Source organism: Sminthopsis crassicaudata, chromosome 1 (assembly GCF_048593235.1).
Source record: "Sminthopsis crassicaudata isolate SCR6 chromosome 1, ASM4859323v1, whole genome shotgun sequence".
Classification (NCBI taxonomy): Eukaryota; Metazoa; Chordata; class Mammalia; order Dasyuromorphia; family Dasyuridae; genus Sminthopsis; species Sminthopsis crassicaudata.
In genome coordinates this window covers 388,177,533-388,192,810 of record NC_133617.1, presented here as the reverse complement: position 1 = coordinate 388,192,810, position 15,278 = coordinate 388,177,533, and the positions used below count along the sequence as shown (strand labels likewise).

At 35.5% G+C, this 15,278-nt stretch overlaps 1 protein-coding gene across 1 annotated transcript in view; it reads right to left on the bottom strand.

The window, feature by feature from the left end:
* ABCA3 (ATP binding cassette subfamily A member 3) overlaps window positions 1-14,379 on the bottom strand; it is a 117,841-nt gene extending 103,462 nt beyond the window's left edge. The window contains exon 1 of the mRNA XM_074279501.1: window positions 14,151-14,379. The gene's annotated coding sequence lies outside the window, so the exon portion shown is untranslated. The remainder of the gene's footprint in view (window positions 1-14,150) is intronic.
* Between the last annotated feature and the right edge of the window lie 899 nt (window positions 14,380-15,278).

Here is a 15,278-nt window from a genome sequence, read left to right as displayed (position 1 = left end):
CTACTAGTCCGACCGAAAATCTGGAAAAATAGTACTATTTCTCATTTAGGTAATAATCACTTCAGTACACTTAATACATTTATACTATTTCAGATGAACATTTTTAATTATGAGAAATCTCTGATTCCTAGTTTGGTGCTTTCTTTGACAACTCTGTGAAATTTAGCTGGTAGGCTAGAGATGACATACTGAAGAAAATAAATTCACCATTTTTAAAGCCCAGAGACAAAATAAATAATTTATTTCCAAGCTTTCCTAGATATTTCTTTTTCATTATTTTTCTCCATTTTCATAAGAGGACAATCTGTGAATCTGACAATCTAGATGTCACTCCTGCATTTTTTCTAAAGTTTAAACATATGTCCCCTCTATTATAAGCATGATTGTATTAGAGACATGCAACAATGCTAAAGACAATTGTTTAATAACCAAAGTGGTATGGAAAGAGGAAAGATGTATACAGGTTTTCCAGGGTCAATTCACAAAAGGCCTCTGATCCCCAAATTTTTTATTCCTTATAAAATAAGGAGAAACTGATTGAAAAGTCTTCAGCACTACTACTACCTTCAGTTTATCAATAAACATTGATTAAATACAAACTATATGCCAAGCACTAGGGATACAAGGAAAGGCAAAAGATACTATGCAAAGAACTAAGTCTAATCTTCAAATTTTGGAAGTAAAAGGAAACAATTTATGAAGCCTCATTAATATAATGGCTCTGTTGTGAATATTGCTCTATACAAGCTAAAGCTGAAGCTTTAACTCGAGTTAGTAAGCCAGATATTTAAGCTTAACAGGATTTTACCTCATCTCAATTGATCAATATTTTTTTAAAAAAAGATACTAGATGAAGGACCTGCACAAAGCTTGATGGAATATGATTAAAAGCACTGTTATCATTATTATTTATGTGCTTAGTTACATCCACAATTCTTTAAAACAGAACTCTTTAAATTGAAATTTCAATATCCAATTATTTTGTTTAAATTGCTATAAACAAAATAAGTGGTCCCCCCCCAAAGCCTTTTCGTAAAGTCTAGAGTTTTCTCAAAGAACCTCTAGCTACTACTATAAATTGACATTATTTCTATTCTGGGATTTCAATTAAGTCCAAAACAAAATTTTGATTGTAAATAATATATTTTCTGGGCAGTCAGTGCCACTTCTGATAATCAATAATGATGAATAATTGCTATATCTCAAGTGATTGGTGTGCTGTAAAACTTGGTGTGGAAAGACAACTTTCCCATTTCCCATAATACTATAAAATACTGTTTGAAAACAATGTCCTTAACATTAGAAAGCCTGAGATTTTACCTCAAAAGACTAAGCTAGTTTAAATGGAAGCAGTATATATTTTTAAAAATTCATAATAAATAAAATAGAGAATAAGATGAAAATTTCTATTTCAAAAAAGAATTTTAATATATATGGGTCAATTTATGTTCCTAGTTTTTCTAGTAAACAGATAACACAATCAGATATTTGTAACTTTTTTCAGAGTAAGGGAAGCTTGCAGTACGAGACTAGCAGAATTACAAAAGTTAGAAAGTATATTAGAATTGCAAAAGAAAATACCTATAAGGAAAAGGAAGTTAGAATTCCTTAAAATACTTGACATTTCAGTACCAAGAGCCCTCAAAAACAATAATGGCCAGAATCCAAAAAAGGTTCTTGAAATCAGAGTCCCCTAAGTCAAAGGTCCAAACTTAATTACTCAGCTCTAGTCAAACACTTAGTTATTTCACTACCACTTTTGACACCACCTTACCCTCTGCTCTCTTAAAAGAGCCCACTCCAAGAACCCTTTAAAGAGACTCATTTCATTCTGTTTAGGAGTAGGAAGAATAGGAGAAAGAATTTTGTACTGAAAAATCCATTTGCTTACTGTTAAAATATTGATCATTACAATAAATCCACTTCAGGAAAAGTTCACTGTTTACTTTTTTTTAAAGTAAGCAGTTAAACTGCCAATAGTTAGCACATACCATTTAGAGCTCACTTCCAAGAGCTATTGGTGTAGGGTATAGTATTTCTCCATATAATACTTTTGTTTCAAATAACAGGTAGTGTTCACAAGATTGGCCAGCTCAGTTCACAAACATCTATACTGCTTCAATGCCATTCTTGCAATAGTATTTTTAAACAGTAGATTAGAGTTCTAAAAATTCTAGTCTTGTTACTATTTACTTGATGACTTTGAAAAGTTTTTAATTTCTCTGTGCTTTGGCTTCTCAAATTCTTAAATGACTATATTTATTTCATACATCATTATTTATAGAATTTGTATCACTGCATATTTTGAAAAATTATATAAACAGTGTTCTGAAATCATTAAATGATATGTAAATATAAACTATTATGGCAACCAAGAGAGCAATGAAAGACTTGAGATCAATACAGTTAGATTCTCAATTTGGCAGAGGCTATGAAAAGAATATTTTGTTCTATCAGTGATTTTTACTGGAAATAAAATTTTGATTTAACCTAGTCATTAAAGCTATCTATGAAGGACTAAATTGAAACTAATATTGAACTCATAGAAGGAATTCAGTTAAAAAAAAAAAAAAGAACAATCTCACCTGGAAGGAATGGCTTACCAAATCAAGATGGGAAGCAACTATGGTACTGCTCAATGCAGATATACCTATGGTAACCAAAAATGTCTTTATCCATTTCAGTTGGACAACACAGACACATGTTCTTTGAGTGAAGAACCTATAATCTTTCTCAGTTGGATGAAGCAAAGTAAACTTCAGTTTATGACTTTTGTAGATGAGGTCTTCAAACACTGGTGGACTGAATGTTTTACTAGATGACGTAAGAATAGTAGGCAATTTAAATCCAGAGTACCCAGTAGAGGAAGAAAAGAACCTTTAGAATATGCTCCTTATTCTTTTTTTTAACATTTGAAAATAAGAAACTATACTTAAAAATACCAATGAGATAAATCATATGGTAGTTAATTTACTAGAGAAAAATACATTTACACTATAGAATATAAAAACTATTTTGTACTGCAAAAGGATTACAAAGTGATTTCTAAAGGTTTGCTTCCTAAAGATTTTGTCACAGATACAGGTTCCACACCTCAAGAGACTCCTTATAGAAAGAAATCATGGAATTAAAAAAAACCTTCCTTTCTTTTAGAAATTAGGAAATCTTAGAAAAGGAGAAACAAGGAGATGTTGAAATAAGGGTGCCTGAGTGCTCAGCCTTGGCCCTATGACCAGTTGACAATGCATTAATTACATCCCCAGATAACTGATACCCTAAAAAGAGATGAACACTTTTTTTTACTTAAGGATAAGCACATTTTAATGGCACCAGAGTTGCTCTTCCTGGCATCTCTGTTCCATCCTCAAATTCCTCCTTAAGATCATTAGAAAGGAATAAACTTAGTTGAAAGATAGGTTGATGGCACAAGACTCCAATGAATTTAATGTAGGAGTAGCAGTTTCCCTGCCAACCCACATTTTCTCCAAATGTTTAAAAAAGACAGTAAAATGGTAAATTAACAACAACAACAAAACCAGATACAGATTAAAACAGTGGATATTATAAATGACAAAAGAGGTATAAGCAAGAATGCACTCTGCTCTGTGCCATTCCCTTCAATACTACTTATTAAAATCTATCCAGCCTTCAAAATGGAACAAGAGGTTGAGAAAGTATTTTTTATTCATTGTGAACTTAAACACAAAAAATAAAAAGAACATTTCCAATTATACAGCACAACATAATGGGAGGATTAAATATAAAACCATGAAATAAATATTACCTATTGTTTTCGGTTACACTGCTTTTCTGTACTTTCTTCTAAGTTTTATTTTCTGCTGCGTATTTTTTCTCTCAGGTTATTATTTTTTAAAAATAAAATGTATTAATATTTTTTGCTTTTACATAAATTAAATCTCCTTCTGTACCCTTCTTCTCCCTTCTCCAAAAACCATATCTTAATACAAAGAAATTTTTAAAAGAAGAAAAATAATCAGCAAAACTGATCAATACCACAAAAAATCTTGACAATACATGCAATGTTCCACACTTATCAACTGAGAAATATTAATCAAAAAAACATCAGAGCAGTTAAACCTTTTTCTGATTGTGAGCTTGACAAATATCAACAAATATGAACATTTCTCATACAAATAGAAATAAAAAGGAATTGATATGAAAGCATGAATCTCCACTATATTCAGCTTACTTTTTTTCCCCTATTTCAAATTTAACATGATAGTAATAGTTCTGCTCATTTGTGTCCCTGAAATTTTTCTTCTGTGTATTTTTAAATTACTTAATTGATGCTTTTTCTTTTCTAGTTTCACTTATTACCATACCTCAGTTATTTAACCTTCCTTCCAATAAAATTCGCTCTTTGTTACAACAGAGTCACACAAAATAAATCCATACTTTGGCTATGCCTGTAAAGATATGCCATTTATAATCATAACGTCTCTCCAAGAGTTGGCAAACATGATTCAGGTTTCTGAAGTCATGATCTGTTACAATCTTTTAAAAGTGATCACATTAATATGAACATTGTATAATTTGTTCTCCTAAGTCTACTCATTTCAGTTTGCAGGGTTCCTACAAATCTAATGTTTTTCTGAACTTATCATACACATTACTTCATATAGGACAATAACATTCCATTACTATAGCAGCAGTTTTTCTCAAAGCAAAGAAATGGAAGCCAAGAGAAGGCCCATCAACTGGATAATGGCTGAACAAATTACTCAATCTTATAAAGGACTATAAGAAATGAAAAAGTTGAGGGAGTCAGAGAATCCTTGTAAGAGTTATAAGTGCTCGGTAAGAAATGACCAGCAGGAGGAATATAGAGAGGCCTGGAGAGACTTAAATCAACTGATGCTGAGTGAAATGAGCAGAACCAGAAGATCACTGTACACTTCAACAACAATACTGTATGAGGATGTATTCTGATGGAAGTGGAAATCTTCAACATAAAGAAGATCCAACTCACTTCCAGTTGATCAATGATGGACAGAGGTAGCTACACCCAGAGAAGAAACACTGGGAGGGGAATGAAAATTGTTAGCACTAATATCTGTCTGCCCAGGTTGCATGTACCTTCGGATTCTAATGTTTATTGTGCAACAAGAAAATGATATTCGCACACATGTATTGTACCTAGACTATATTGTAACACATGTAAAATGTATGGTATTGCCTGTCGTCGGGGGGAGGGAATAGAGGGAGGGGGGGTAATTTGGAAAAATGAATACAAGGGATAATATTATAATATATATATATATATATAATAAAAAAAAATAAAAAAAAAAGAGTTATAAGTACTAAAGTATAGTGAAGAAAGCAGAATCAGGAAAAATGTGTAAAGAGAAAACTATGGAAGAAAACAACTTTTAAAGACTTAACAACTCTGATATACAAAGTAAGTATAAGATATTTGCTGCATTAGCAGTGAAGGGGATCAGGAAAGGTCTCATGTAGGAGGTGATGTCTCACGAGTTCTGAAGGAAGACAGACATTCTAAGAGGCACAGGTAAGGAAGGAATGTATTCCAGGCAAAGAGGATGGACTACAGAACTACAGAAAGGACAAATGATAGAATGTCACGCATGAAGAATACCAGAGACCACTTTGGTTGAATTGGGATACAATATTAATATAGGGTAAACTTGGGAAGATCAACTGGAGTTATTTGATCCTAGAGGCAATAAGTCACAAAAATTTAATTATTTCAATGAACAAATATTATATACAAATCATTACATATGTCAAAAAGATAAAACTAAAATTAAAAATATAGACCATGCCATCAAGGAGTTTACACTCATCTACAATAGAATAAAAAGCTACTCAAGTACTTAAAAAATGAAAGAAATACAAATTAAGATGACCTCAAAATATCTTATACCTAACATATATATATATATGAAAGACTTATTGGCATAAAAGTGTTCATAGTTGTTTTATATGTAAATAGCAAAGACCTAAAACATTTATGTCTAGTAACTTGTCAAATAAATGCTATTTTACTAAAATGGAATATTAGAGTGCCACAAGATAATAAATATGAAAGAATATAAGGACAAATGTTAGAAAATCTATATGAAAATATATGAAGCAAAACCAGTATGATCAGAACTATATACATATTGCTTATTGCTATAATTGGAGAGAAAAGCCCAAAGAAATGAAACTTCAGGAAGTTTCAAAAGAAGACAAAGATTAAACCCACTAATTGTCATTTCTCCACTCCTTTCTGGATGTCTGTATATTATTTTTAAAAAAACCCTTTTTTTTCCATGCACCTCAGTTGTAACAAATATTAAATTTTCTTCCTTTCTATAATTTCACATACTTTTTACACTCCCTTATCTTCCCTATTTCTAATCTTCAGAAAAGAAACAATCCATCCTCTTCTTGTCAATTCAATACTCTTAATGCCCTTTGAAGACATCAAAGTTCTTTTTTGAAAGGCCACTTTTCCTCCCTCTTTTTCATCTTTTGGAATGTTAGCATTTTATCATCATATAGTCTTTATCATTTTAGTTTTCTAGCTTTCTCTTGACCTTTGTATTTGTATTTCAGAGTTCTTTTTCAGCTTTGTTCTTTTCACTAGACATGTTTAAAAGTCCTCTATTCCATTACAAATCCATTTCCTTCCTTCACCATATCCCATTATGATTCAAGGTAACTTTGAAAAGTAAATTAATCTTGGTGATAAGCCTACTTTTTAAAGTTTGGGATGCTGTATTTAAAGATTTCCTCTTATAGTGGAAGTCTGCAGGGTTTTATATAAATCTGGCTGTGTTTCCTCAGTTCTTAAAATCCATTTTTTTTTTGCTTCTTGGAGTATTTTTTTCTCTTCTCGATTGTTATTAGTACATTATTGGGGATTTTTGTTTCAGTTTTTTTCTTTTTTTTTCCCCAAGGAGTAGATTCCTTCCATTTCCACCATTTTCCTAGCTACTAACAGATTTTGGTTGTTCTTATATTTCTTGAAACATATTTTATAGGCTTTCAAAAAAACATGGCTTTCCAAGAGTTTGAAGTTTCATTAAAAATCTTGCCCTCTCATGTTTTCCAAGTATCAGGTGTTTTTCCTTTAATATAAGACATCTTACATATTCTATTTTTTCAAATTTTAAATTTTGTTCTAATGTTTCTTGTTTCAAGGTATCTTTGGTTTTAGGGAATTCATTACTTGATGGAGATCTACCACTTCTAGTTAAAGCATTTATTCTTTTTCATTAGCCCCCTTTAACTCCATCCAAGTATTTTTTCAGAACTTTTATTTTTATGTTTCATTCCTTGTACATATTTATGTAGACTTTGTGAAAAATGCATTTTTCCTTCCTTTGAGTGTCTTCCTACAAGTGTTATATTAATCTTTGTATTTTTTTTCCTTTCTCTGGCTCTATAACTCTTTTGTAGTGGTCAGTGTCTTCTGTTCACTTACTTCTACAGAGTTACCTCCCATAGATAGCAATCAATATGCTGTGCCTGTGAGTAGGGTACTTGATGTTTCCTGATCACTCTAGGTTACTATGATTCCCATGCTACCTCTGGTGTGTCCCTATGCTAAAAGCACTAGCAGGTGTCAGCTCTCCTTGTCTTTCTGGATTTTCAGGGTCCTCTTTAACTATTCAGAATTGGATGCTAAGGAGCTCGGAGATCCCGGCCCTGGGATATCCAATCTGAATGTGTCTCTTCCAGGATATATGCTGTGAAATTCCAACCATCCCAGAGCTTCCTGTAGAATCCTCTGATCTTGCAGCCTCTCAATAGAGAGTCTGCCTTGTAGATTACAGATACAGCTGGCTTAATTCTGGTTAGCCTGTTTTCTTTGCCTGTGATGACAATAGCTTCTAGTCAAGCCTTCTTTCCCATTGCTCATGGACTTCTGCCTTTTTGTTCACTTCCAGATGAAGTCATTTACTGTAATTTCTCATGAGATTTCTTGGTCGTTAATCAGTCTGGTGTTATTTTTTATTTTTTTGCTAGAGTAGGTGTGTGGGGATTGGGCTGCCTGCCTCCCTACAGAAAGCTCTTGGCTGCAAGTCAATGCTTACATTTTACTCTTGATTTTACATGTTTATTTGATTATTTTTATCTTGACATTTCAGTTATAATGAAAAAAAAATCAAGTCATTTAGGAGTTTGAACTAGATGATCGCTAAAGTCCTTGGCAGTTTTAACATTTTATGACTATGAAGCAATGACTTCATCAGCATGAATCAGTCGACAACATTGATTAAACTCTATGCCAAGCTTTATGCTTAGCACTAGGAATACAAAGAAAAGCAAAAGAAACTCCCAAGGTAGAAATTTCTTCCACTGGAGTAAACTCTATGTGGCTTAAAAACAATTACAATATATGTATGGCTTAGTAGAGAAGTTCTAGGGTATTGATTATGGCACAAACATTAAATGACTTGCCCAGGATCACAAAGCTACTAATTACCAGAGGAAGGACTTGAACCTATTCTAAACAGGAACAGTAAAGGAAGGGAAAAGAATAAGCATTACATAGCAAATACTATGTGCCAGGCGCTGTGTTAAGTACTTTTTTGCAAAAATTATCTTATTTGATTCTCATGATAAATCAGAAAATAGATGTTATTCTTATCTCCATTTTACAGTTAAAGAAACTAAGGCAAAGAAGAGCTTAAGTGACTTGCCTAGAGTCACAGGCTACTAAGTGTTTGAGGTTGAATTTGAACTCATGTCTTCCAGACTCCAAACCCATCAACTACTAGATTCATTAGGTCACCAGCTGCCCCTACACAGATTCTATTCTGTAGATGGTATATGTCCTATTTTAGTGCCCAACTTAAAGTCTTCTCGTTTCCTCAGTAAGGAATCTTCTTTCTCTACCTTCTCCTCAAAATATGGACAGCATTTTATTTATTTATTTAACCATTCAAATGATAGTTATTATAATACAGTAGCTGACATAGTATTTGTGTGCATGTATCAACCTTTCTATGAGTACAAAAGCTCCTTGTGGGCCAAAAATATGTAGGTAGTTTTAAAAAAATTAATTTTAACTTAATTTTACTCTCAATTACATATAAACAAAAATATTTACATCTTCTTAAAATTCCATATTCTCTCCATCCTTCCCTTTTTCCCCCTCCTTGAGGAGGCAATTTGATATATTTTATTTTTATATTTTTAAATTTGATATGTATTTTATTTATGTGTAATCATGCAAAACAAATTTTCATATTAGCTATGTTTCAAAAGAAAACACAGACCAAAAATAAAATTAAAAAAAGGATGCTTCAATTTGCATTCAAACTCCATTAGGTTTTTCTCTGGAGGTAGATATCATTTTTCCTCATAAGAATTGTCTTAGATCATTGTATCTAAGAACAGCTAAATCATTCACAGTTGACCATTGTATAATGTCATCATTATTATTTACAATGTTCTCCTGGTTCTGCTCACTTCACTTTGTATCAGTTTATATAAATCTTTCTAGGTTTTTCTGAAAGCAGCCTGTTTATTTCTTGTAGCACAACAGCATTCTAAAACAATCATATACTAAAACTTGTTCAGCTATTCTCCAAATGATGGGCATTTCTTCAATTTCCAATTCTTTGCCCCACAAAAAGAGGTGTTATAAACATTTTTGTACTTAAGTTCTTGTCCCTTTTCTTTGATCTCTTTGGGATATAGATCTAATGATATTGCTAAGTCAAAGGGCATGCAGTTTTATAGCTATTTGGACACAATTACAAATTGTTCTCCAGAATGGTGGATCACTTCACAACTCCACCAACAATGCATTAATATCCCTAATTTTTCATATCATGTGAAATTTTCACAGGTCATTTTATATTTTCTATATATTTTATTGTCACTACTCATATATGAGTATATTGTCATCTCATTAAGATGCAAGCTTCTTGAAATAAAGTACTATTTCATATTTTTGACTTTGTATCCTCAATCTAGCACAGTGACTGGTACAGAGTAGAAGGCATAAAAATGCTTGTTAAATTGATTTACTGTTTTTGACAAAACAAGCACAAATTTCCTGTAGGCAGCATGGTACAGTGGAAAGAGCAATTGTTTTAGAATCAGAGAACCAGAACTGGAATACCATCTATGGCAAAGATGTTGGCAAATCAGCTTCTAGACTCAATGTTTTCATTTGCAAAAATGAGGGGTCTGAACTCAATGAACCAGAATGTCCTTTTTAGCTGTAAGCCTAGGCTCTGTGAAATATGTTCCACACTTGCTCTTGCTTTTCTAGTCTATTCATCTTCCATAGACAAACTGTGGATTTCGCTTTCCTCTCTAGTTATTTAATTCCTTTTCCCTTCCCCATAGTCTATAGAAGTCCTGAAACTTAAAGCCTAAGACATAAACCTGAATTTCAAGAATTTACCCTGCCAAAGCACTGTTTTATAACAGTTGGATTATTCAAGGATTTACAGTAAGATTTCAGTTAATACTTTTTTTCAATAAAACACCAACATTCTCATGTTTAGATGACATTTTCACTGGCCTACCATCACTTTGAACTTAAGATATAAAAATTAAATTCATTTTCCTCCCAAAATTAACTTCTCCCTCCAATCTAGGGAACATGTCTTATTAGCTTATCTAGCACAGTGACCTGTACATGATGTACACTCAAACACTGTGATAAATAAAATGAATCTTCTCTGAGTTAAGACTTCAGGGACCTTAACTTGGCAGAAGAGCTAATTGTACCACAGGGACAAGCTATGAGGCAGAAGAGAAAGCCCAACCCAGAAATCTTACCAATGATTTCTTATTTGGGACCAAATCCACAAGTCTCAGTATGCCTTAAATGTTTTGTAAAGCCAATAACTGTTTTAAATTAGAAGTTGAACTATTTTCATATTCAAAAACTGTATTTTTCTTCTCAAGATAATGATACGGCACTTCAGACATGTCAGCAAGTCATACTTTTCCCATTTGATATTGTAAGATAAGTAAATTAAAGAAGCAAGGCTTTTTATAAAAGCTTCTTTTTGCACACATTTTAACCATTTGATATTTTTCTTAAATTTCCCCAAGTATAATCTTTCGAATCATAAATATCCAATTCAACTAAAGTATTTCTTTTAGTTCTTTCATGTGACACTACTTTGAGGTAGATAGTGTTGATCAGGTCCCTGTTCTCAAATCAACCCAATCAGACACTATGCCTGGTACTGGATATACAAAGACAAAAAACTTAACAGCTCCTGCTCTAAGAAAATTACTCTTGGGAGCCGAGTTTGATGAAACCATTTAATGAACATTTTGTAGCATCAACAATATCTTGAATTAAATATAAATAAGTTGTTCCCCCCCAAATTAAAAACCATACAAAAGAATTTTCCAAATATCTAAAAAAAGAAGTGCAAATCAAATGAGCTCTGAGGTTTCACCTCATACCCACGTATTGCCAGAGATGACAAAAGCTACAAATAGTGCTAAGGTGTTGTGGATAAATGAGTAACTAATGCAGTGTAAATTAGTCTGACCATTCCGAAATTTTGAATTAAGTTTAAAAAAAAAGAATTGAATATCCATATCTTTTGACTCAGAGACCCCTTTGCTAGGCCTATGACCCAAGGAGGTTAATAATAAAAAGGAAATCCTATGTATATGTAAACATATTTATATATGTACACATATAAACATATATTTATAGCTTTTCATTTTGTAGTAGAAAAGAACTGAAAACAAAATGATGCCCATTAGTTGAGGAATAGCTAAATGTGGTATGTGAATATAGTGGAAAATTACCATGTTGTCAGAAACGAATATGATGAACATAGTACAGAGAAATAAAGAAAAGCTCATATAAAGTGTACAGAACCAAATTCTGTTGAATCTGGAACCCAATGACTATAACAACACAAATAGGAAAAAACAATAATAATAAATCAAATTAAATTGAATGCTAAACATATTATGATGATCATGTCAGCCACAAAGAAGAGATATAAGAAAGCACTTCCCTCCCTTAAATGTAGAGAAGAGGGGTTCTAAGTGGGAACACTAGATATGAATACTCTTATCCAACTGCACCACATATTAACTAATCACCTAATAGAGTTAGGGATAGGCTAGGAACTAAGAGATCAAGATTTAGATAAGGTGTATCCTTAATAGAACCTAGAGTCTATTATATGGACATATGTCACAAATAACTATAATACAATATAATATAGGAGAGGCAAAATATGAAGTGCTAAGTGAAAAGGACATCAACGACTTTAAAGATTACAGATCTAGAGCTGGAAGTAATCTCAAATCTTCTAGTTCAACCCTTCTTCCGCTCCCCCCCCCTTTTTTTTTTTAACAATGGAAGAACAGAGACCCAGAAAGATTAAGTGATTTTTTCCCCAATGTTACACAGGTAATAAAGGTTAAAGATTAATTTGAATCCAGGCTTTTTGACTCCAGAGCCAGTGCTATTTTAACTGCACCACCAGAATTTGAGTAAGAAAACTATAGTAGAAATGTAAATGGGGTGGTATTCCAAGCTTATGGAAATAAGCACAAAGCACAGAAGCAAAAAAGTACAAAGTGTGCATAACAAGGAAGTAGTTTGTTTTTTTAAATGTATTGGGGGGGATTATGAGATCTGGCTGGAAAAGTACTTTTAAATGATAAAGCATTATATAAATATGAGCTGACACCATTATATTGTGGATGGCTTTATATACAGGTTAAGGAATCTAAACTTTTTTCAGTAGGCAATAAGAAACCAATGACTTGCTCTGAGCAGACAAATCTAATGAAACTCTGTATAAAGATTTGTTCAACTATAGTGCATAGGATACAGTGGAGCCAGAAGAGAACAGAATTTATAAAACCTGCTAAAAAGAGTACTGCAATAGCCCAGACAGATGACTGTCTTGTTTGATGAGGTTTTCAAAATAGAAAGGAAGGAACCAATGCAAGCAGCAATACAGGGCCGGTAGATTCAACAGAATTTGGTAATGGTTTCTTCCCACTCCCTTATTTCTCATATCTAATCAAATTTAACATCTAGGTTTTGAACAAGAGGGAATGAGTCAAATCAGAAAAGCAAGAAATAAAATTTTCAGAAAAGGAAATTGTCCTGTTCTACATCTATTGAGTTTGGGGAGCTGGCATGATAAGTGAAGAGATTTAAATCTATTGCATAGCTCTGAGATCATTTCTACAAACATAATAACTGAATTGAGTGAATGTGTTTGGGGAGAGAGAGACAGACAGACAAACAAAGTGTAGATGAGAAGGGAAGACAAGCACAAAATCTTGGGATACCTTAACCTGACATGAAAATGATAAGGTGCACGGGAAGGTGACATTAAAACATGATTATGGAGAAGCAGGAAGAAAGCCAAGAGAGACTGTATTCAGAAAGAGGGAGGTGGTCCAAAATGTCAAAAGCTGAAGAACGAAAGAGAATCCGAGGGGGGAAACAGTCACTGGATCTGGTGATCCCCCTTTGACAGAGCAATTTCTGTATCCTGATGGGGGTGGGAAGGTAGAAACCAAATTGCAAGGAGTTGAGATTAAAATACCAAATGCTCCAACTAACTCGAAAGGGTCCAGAACTCGATTAGGCCCTCCTGCCATTTTGCAGCTTAATCTTAGTACTGAGGATATCAGATAGCCTTCATTTGGAAGCCAGTTTCCTCATCTGCCCAGCCCAGCGTTTCACATAAATTCCAGATTCTAGACAGAAGTTTTTCAGCGCAGAGCTAGCTAGAGAGGTAGAGTTGGGTTAGTAATAAGACCGCAGCTATTCTAAAGGGACAGACAGCCACGGGGTGCGGCTGGTGGGGGCGGGGTGAGGGTGGGGTGTAGCGGCAGGACCTAAAGAGGGAATCTGCTAGGGAAGGGGGAGGAGGGGGCGGCGGCGGCTTCTGCCGGCCCCCAGGGGGCAAACTGGAAGTGGGGAAGGAGACAGAAGGAAGCAAAAGCCTGAAGGCGGTCCAGTGGAGCTGTCCCGCTAGTGCGGCTGCAGCTGGGACGAGGGCGCGGGATGGCCGGGAGTGCTGGCTGCAGGGATGGATGGATGGGCGGATGGAGGAATGCAGGGATGCAGAAGGGAGGGACCAGAGAAGGGAAGGAGCTAGGGATGCCCTAGGGAGTGGGGGCAGACGGGAGCGGTGATCAGCAGCACTCACCAGGCCCCTCAGCACTCTGCTCTGCTCGCAGCCTCGGGAGGCTTGCCCCTCTTCCCCGCGACTCAGTCTCCCAGCACCTGTCGGAAGGGCAGAGACCCAGACTCCTCACAGCGGCGGAGCCGACATAGCGAGGGAGGGGGAGCGGAGGCCGGGAGAGCCGCCCGCAAAAGCCGCCGCAGCGCTCAGCCAGCCAGCGCCGGCTCCTCGGCGCGTCACGTGACCGGCGCACGGGGCGCGCGGGGGCGCACGTGACCGGCCCCGCCGCCTCGCCAGATTCGACGCCCTTGACCCCTCCCGGGCTGTCTGGTCTCAGTCCCCGGAGACCCGCGGGTGGGCCAGGCGGGGACCTGCGGCGGTTCCGCCATTGCAGAGGCGCTTGGCCTGTGGTGGACCATTCCCCGTGCCGGGATTGCCGCTCCCTTTAGTTTTTCTTTCACTCGTAGCCCCAGCCTGTTGATAGGTGCTAACTCACTGTTGGCGATAGTCGAACTCGTGGCTTCGTCCTTAAAAGGCCCCCGGCCCCGGTTGTTTCACAGAAGGTGGGCAGCAGCCCCGCACTTGGGCACAGCCCTGTTACCTGCAGCTTTCCTGCTCATACTGAAACCGAAGCGCAGCGCTCGCCCACCTGCGGCCAATGGTTAATAACCGCTCCAAAATGGAACATTTAAAGTTTACCTGGCATTAACATTGTATCTATTTCTTTCTAAGTGTAGACAATCTACAAACCACAAGGGGAGCTCTCATTTACGTGTAGCTTTTGCCAGGGCCACTTCCCACTTTCATTTCCTGCCCGTGGCTCCAAGAGTTATCGGTCAGTTTCAGAACTTCCGCTAAAATCCATTTCTCCTGGCTGTGTGTAATTGTAACAACGCCTCCCCTTCCCTCCCCCATTTCCCCTCCCCCCCCATAACGGGGTACTAGAGACTATTGGAATTGCCTTGAATCACCTCATTGTAGGAAAAAACAAATCCATCACAACTGGTCATCATATAATCTTACTGTTGCTGTGTACAATGTTCTGTTGGTTCTAGTCACTTCACTCAGCATCAGTTCATGTAAATGTTTCCAGGCTTTTCTGAAATCAGCCTGCTCATCATTTCATATAGAACAATAACATTCTATTACATT